Source organism: Triticum dicoccoides, chromosome 4A, assembly GCF_002162155.2.
Source record: "Triticum dicoccoides isolate Atlit2015 ecotype Zavitan chromosome 4A, WEW_v2.0, whole genome shotgun sequence".
NCBI lineage: Eukaryota > Viridiplantae > Streptophyta > Magnoliopsida > Poales > Poaceae > Triticum > Triticum dicoccoides.
Window position 1 is genome coordinate 190,977,606 of NC_041386.1, and position 7,309 is coordinate 190,984,914.

The following is a 7,309-nucleotide window of genomic DNA, read 5'->3' on the forward strand; positions in this document are numbered from 1 at the left end:
ATTGCTGAGTCCCTGTGGCTCACAGATTACTATTACACCAGATGCAGGTCCAGATGATTCCGCTCCAGGTGACGCGCTCGAGCTCAAGTGGGAGTTCGACGAGGACTCTCAATGTTACTATGTTTCTTTTCCTGATGATCAGTAGTGGTGCCCAGTTGGGGGTGATCGGGACCGTGTCGTATGTTGGGTTCTCTTTTATTTTGGCGCCATAGTCGGGCCATGAGTGTTTGGATGATGTAATGTTATTTATGTACTTGATTGACGTGGCGAGTGTAAGCCAACTATGTTATCTCCCCTTTATGATTTATATTACATGGGATGTTGTGAAGATTGCCTAACTTGCGACATATGCCTTCAATGCGATTATGCCTCTAAGTCGTGCCTCGACACGTGGGAGATATAGTCTCATCGAGGGTGTTACAAGTTGGTAATCAAAGCCTTCCCCGACCTTAGGAGCCCATTGCTTGATCGTTCTTAGCAGCCGAGTTGTGTCTAGAAAAAAATGTTTTGAGTCATTTAGGAATTATATATCGGAGAGTTTAGGAATTCTTTTTACTTCCCAGTCTCCTCATCACTCTGGTAAGGCATCTTGACGTAGAGTTTGACTCTTCTCTTCTCAAATTTCACTAAAAAAATTTAGGATCACGCGGGTATCTTGGAATCGTTCCGATGGTTTTATGATGAGAACATTGTCTTGGTGCCTCCTGTCAGGGGTTTAGTGGAAGTGTCCCGGGGAGTTGAGCTCTGAGGTGTTGTCGTCATAATTTTATCGTTGCAGTTCTGGAATACCTGAGTTTAGTACGCCGACATCGAAAATCTCTTTTATGCCGTTCGTTGGTGAGATAACCTCGACGCCACCCAGTACTGGGGCGGGAGTTCGGGAGTATCGCCATAACTTGTATAACGGATGCTTTTTGAAGGTTGAGGTAGATGGTTTCCGAAGTTTTTCTCGGTTATGTGTTGAAGGATGGATACAGATGGATGTAGGATTTGCTAGATTTGGGTGAGATATTATGCTTCCCCTGTATCCCCAACACCCGATTGCATAACTAGAAAGGTTCGGGAGTTTCATAGGTGGGAATTCTCGTAGCTCTAGTTCTTCTTCCACGGATATTTGGTTTGAGATTGGGATTTCTTACCGATTATTCGTTCTTGATCCGTATCTTATTGATTTATTTCTCTACCTTAATTCTAAGTGGCTTCTCAATTTAGGGATATGTGACCATTTCAAGAGGAATGCGTTCATTCATTTTGTTCGGATGTGAAGACTATATGTTGCAATTTTCATTCTGTTGGATTCAGCTTCAATATTTGTCTATAAATGTGCTAATGGATGTCAACCTCTTCAGGATGGCTCCTCCAACGCGCACGACTCCGAATCCTGATCCGCCACCACCTCCACCTCCTCCGGAGGCATGGCAAGCTGTGATGGCCGCAACCAATGCAAACACACAGTTGATCATGCAAATTCTTCAAGAGTGCAATCAAGGCAACCAAGGGAATCAAGGCAACAATCAGAATCACTTTGCTACACTCAACCAGTTCCTTGCTAACGGGCCAAAGACTTTCAGCAATTGTGTTGAGGCAACCGTTGCTGACGATTGGCTTGTGGATCTATGCAAGCATTTCGAGTGTAGTAACGTCAGGACTGAGGACTTTGTTAAGTTCGCTTCCTTCCAACTCAAAGATCAAGCCGCAGAATGGTCCCAGCAGTACAAGGACTCCAGAGGTGGACGTGTTATCACTTGGGATGATTTCCGTCGAGATTTCCGAGCTCATCATATTCCTTAGAGCGTGGTTGAAAGCAAGCGTGAGGAATTCCACAACCTGAAGCAAGGCTCTTTGTCTGTCTATGACTACAACAAGTTGTTCCGGAAGCTCGCCCGCTTTGCCAAGCAGGACGTCCCTGATGAGAAGAGCATGATATACCAGTTCAGAGGTGGTCTCAGAGAAGAAATTCAGCTAGCTCTTGCTCTCTTTGAGCCCATGAGGTACGATGAGTTCTACAACATGGCACTGAAGCAAGAGGCCGCTCAGTTGAGGTGTGATGCTTCCAAGAAGCAAGTCAGAGATGTTACTCCTTCTTCCTCTACTCAAGTGGCCAAGCAGCAGAAGTATTGGCTTCCTCCTCCTCCGTTCCACCAGCCGTATCAGCAGAAGAGCAAAGGTGGCTGTGGTTCTTCCCACCCACCCAACCCTGGCTTTCAGAACAAGACTTCGTCTCAAGCTCCAAGATCGAGTGATCCGTACCACCATCCGCTTTCAGAGGTCACGTGCAACAAGTGCCAACAGAAGGGTCACTATGCCAACAAGTGTTTCAACCAGAGGCGTCTTCCTCCTCCTCCTCCTGTCAGATCGGCAAGTACAGCTATGGTCAAGCATAACACCAAGTCCGCCAAGGTCAACTTGCTGAATGCAGCTCAGGCAGAGGACTCACCAGATGTGATCATGGGTAACCTTCCTGTTAATGATATTCCAGCTAAAGTCCTTTTTGACACTGGTGCATCTTTATCATTTTTATCGAAGCCTTTTGCATCAATGCATGATGTGCATACTATTGATTTGCCTAAGCCGATAGCGGTTTCTTCTCCGGGTTTGTTCATGAACACTAAAATGATGGCTCCGAATGTTACTATCACCTTGGGCGACTACAAGTTCCTTTCTTCTCCTATAGTTCTTGGCAACTCGGATATTGATCTTATTCTCGGAATGGATTGGCTTTCTAAGCACAAGGCTCAGCTTGATTGTGCTGCCAGGCAGATTCAATTGACTCATTCGTCTGAGGATGTAATTGTCTTTGCCGCTCGTGATGATACTATCTGTCTGTTTTCTCTCAATGAGAAGGGTGAACTGGATGTTATCTCGCAGATTCCAGTCGTTTGCGAATATCAAGACGTCTTTCCAGAAGAGCTTCCAGGAATGCCTCCGCACCGGCCAGTTGAATTCGTTATTGATCTTGAGCCCGGTACGGAACCTGTGTGCAAGCGTCCTTACAAGCTCGGACCTGAAGAGTTGAAGGAGCTGAAGAAGCAACTCGATATTCAAGAGAAAATGGGTCTCATCCGGCCTAGTTCTTCTCCGTGGGGTTGTGGTGTTCTTTTTGTGAAGAAGAAGGATGGAACGGACCGACTTTGTGTTGATTACCGTCCATTGAACAAGAAGACCATCAAGAACAAATACCCACTTCCCAACATCAATGAGCTGTTCGAACAACTCAAAGGTGTCCAAGTATTCTCCAAGCTTGATCTCCGTATGGGTTATCATCAGATTCGAATCCGTGAGCAAGATATTCCCAAGACGGCTTTCAGGACAAGCTATGGTTCATATGAATACACTGTCATGTCTTTTGGCCTCGTCAACGCTCCTCCGACTTTCTCTCGCATGATGAACTTCATCTTTAACGCCTACACCAATGACTTCGTTTTGGTCTATCTCGACGACATTCTGGTTTTCTCGAAGAATAAGGAAGATCATGCCAAGCACTTGCGTTTGGTTCTTGATAAGCTCAGAGAACATCAGTTCTACGCCAAGTTCTCCAAGTGCGAATTTTGGCTCGATGAGGTTCTTTATCTTGGTCATATCATCTCTGCCAAGGGCATTGCCGTGAATCCTGAGAAGGTGTCTCCAATTGTGAATTGGGAACCTCCTCGGAACGTGAAGCAACTCCGTAGCTTCCTCGGTCTCGCAAGCTATTGTCGAAGATCCGTTGAAAACTTTTCTAAGATCGCAAAGCCTCTCTCAAATCTTCTCCAGAAGCACGTCAAGTACATTTGGTCTCCGGAGTGTGACATTGTTTTCAACACTTTGAAAGAGAAATTGATCACTGCTCCACTTCTGACTCCGCCTGATGAATCCAAGCCGTACGAGGTATTTTGTGATGCCTCTCTCCAAGGTCTTGGCGCAGTATTGATGCAAGAGAAGAAAGTTGTTGCTTATACCTCTCGCCAGTTGAAGCCCAATGAGAAGAACTATCCCACTCATGATCTCGAGTTGGCGGCAGTTGTGCATGCTCTTTTGACTTGGAGACATCTCTTATTGGGAAGAAAAGTGGACATCTTCACTGATCACAAGAGTCTCAAGTACATCTTCACTCAGCCTAATCTCAACCTCAGGCAAACTCGATGGGTCGAAATGATTCAAGAGTATAATCCGAGTATCGAGTATACTCCAGGCAAGGCCAATGTGATTGTTGACGCATTGAGCAGAAAGGCTTATTGCAACAGTCTGATTCTCAAGCCTTATCAACCCGAGCTTTGTGAAGCTTTCCGCAAACTTAATCTGCAAATTGTTCCTCAAGGTTTCCTCGCCAACCTTCAAGTCTCTCCTACCTTGGAAGACCAGATTCGCCAAGCCCAGCTTCTTGATGCTATGGTGAAAAAGGTGAAGATTGGGATTGCCAAGAGTCAACCCAAGTACAAGTGCTACCGCCTTGATGACAAGGACACTCTCTTCTTCGAGGATCGTATTGTTGTGCCCAAAGGTGAACTTCGTAAAGTGATCATGAACGAGGCTCACAATTCTCTCCTCTCCATCCACCCTGGGCGCACGAAGATGTATCAGGAACTTAAGAAGGCTTATTGGTGGACTCGAATGAAGCGCGAGATTGCTCAATTCGTGAATGAATGTGATGTCTGCAGAAGAGTGAAGGCAGAACACCAAAGGCCAGCTGGTCTCCTCCAACCTCTTGCCATTCCAGAATGGAAGTTTGACCACATTGAAATGGACTTCATGACTGGGTTTCCAAAGTCCAAGCGTGGCAATGATGCTATATTCGTTGTCATCGACAAACTAACCAAAGTGGCTCACTTTCTACCTATCAAAGAGTCGATCACTGCAGCTCAATTGGCGGAACTCTATACCTCTCGGATTGTCTCTCTGCACGGTATCCCACAAGTGATCTCTTCAGACCGTGGCAGCATATTTACCTCCAAGTTTTGGGATTCTTTTCAAAAGGCCATGGGCACCAACATCCACTTCAGCACAGCTTTCCATCCCCAAACTAGCGGTCAAGTCGAGCGTGTCAACCAGATTCTTGAAGATATGCTCAGGGCTTGTGTGATCTCCTTCGGCATGAAGTGGGAGGATTGTCTTCCTTATGCTGAATTCTCCTACAACAACAGTTTTCAAGCAAGTTCGGGCAAGGCCCCATTTGAAATTATGTATGGCAGGAAGTGCCGTACCCCTCTCAACTGGTCTGAAACCGGTGAACGTCAGCTTTTGGGTAATGACTTAATCACAGAGGCAGAGGAAATGTGCAAAGTCATTCGAGATAACCTCAAAGCAGCCCAATCCCGCCAAAAGAGCTACTATGATAGTAAGCACCGTGATTTGGCTTTCGAGATCAGAGATCATGTTTACCTCTGCGTCTCTCCTATGAAAGGTACTCGTCGCTTCGGTATCAAAGGGAAGCTTGCCCCTAGATACGTGGGACCTTTCAAGATTGTCAGCAAGACAGGCGACCTCGCCTATCAACTCGATCTTCCTTCAAACTTTGCAAATGTTCATGACGTGTTCCATGTCTCTCAGCTTCGAAAGTGCTTCAAGACTCCTGACCGCACCGTCAACTTCGAGGACATTGAGCTCCAAGAAGATCTCTCTTATCGTGAGCACCCAGTGGCTATTCTCGAAGAGACTGAACGCAAGACTCGCAATAAGTCAATCAAATTCCTCAAAGTCAAGTGGTCACACCATTCCGACCGTGAAGCTACCTGGGAACGCGAGGATCACCTCCGTTCTGAGTACCCGGCGTTCTTTCAGTCCTAGATCTCGGGACGAGATCCTTTCGTAGTGGTGGAGTGTTGTAACACCCCGGATGTAACTTTCCCAATTTGTACTCCAACTCTTGCCGTTTCCGGCGTTAAGTTAATTTATTTTCTCGGGTTTGGGTCTTAGCCTCCGTGTGTTGTTATCGTTGTCATGCATATCATATCATGTCATCATGTGCATTGCATTTTCATACGTGTTCATCTCATGCATTCGAGCATTTTCCCCGTTGTCCGTTTTGCATTCCGGCGCTTCGTTCTCCTCCGGTGGTCATTTCTAACTTTCTTTCGTGTGTGGGGTTTAAACATTTCCGGATTGGACCGAGACTTGCCAAGCGGCCTTGGTTTACTACCGGTAGACCACCTGTCAAGTTTCGTATCATTTGGACTTCGTTTGATACTCCAATGGTTAACCGAGGGACCGAAAAGGCCTCGTGTGTGTTGCAGCCCAACACCCCTCCAATTTGGCCCAAAACCCACCTAAACCTGCTCCATCATCTAGAGCGTTTGATCACGATGCGTGGCCGAAAACCGCACCTCATTTGGACTCTCCTAGCTCCCTCTATGCCTATAAAGAGGTCCTCCTCGAAAATCTCGGATCCCCTCCCCGAAACCCTAAAAAAATCGTCTCCGCGCGGCCGGACATTGTCCGCACCGCGCCGGACACCACGCCAGCCACTCCCCACCTGCCACGTGGCGCCGCGCCCCGCCTCCGCCGCCGAGGCCCGCGCGGCCCAGCGCTGGCCCCCGCGGCCCGCTTCCGCCTCCGCCGCCTACCGCGCCCCGGCCGCTCCTCTCCTCCGCTGCTCCGCCGCCTCCTCGCCGGCGCGCGCGCCGCCACCCGCCGCCCGGCTCGGCCGCCGCCATCCGCGCCGCCCCGTCGCGCCCGGTCGCTGCCGCCTTCGCCCGTCGCCGCCTCGCAGCCACCGTCCTCGCCGCCGTCGAGATCCGGCCGCGGGAGCTCCAGATCCGGCCTCCCCGCTCCCTCTCCGGCGAGATCCCGGGCGGCTCCGGCGAGATCCGCCACCGCCTTGGCTTCCGTGTCCCGGGTTGACTTTTCTCGCTGGGTGATTTTCTACTAAGTCCTTAAATCGCAGATCCATGTGCTCATGTTCATAGCTCCGTAACTTTGCATCCGTAGCTCCGATTCATGCATATAGCATATCAAAATGTTCATCTCAGAGAGTACATCATTTCATTCCATTGCATCATTTTCATTTGAGTTAATCTTGATGCCGAAATGCTGTTAGAAGAGGGCTACTTGAGATAATTGTCAGATCTGCTACTCTGTTTAGCTTTTTGTCATTTTTGCCATGAATATTGTGTGCATGATATGCCCTGATGCTCTACATATGTTTTGTTAAGGGTTTTTTTCATCTTTCCGGAGGTGCAACCCATGTATTTTTGTGATGTGTGTGGTGACTAGTGCAAGCTTGCAAAGTGGTGCACTTGTTAATTCTGTTTTCAGGGATTTAGCAATTCCACTAAGTCCTTGATCTGTTTATCTCATGATGCCATATTTCCATGTTGTTTCCTAGTGATCCGTG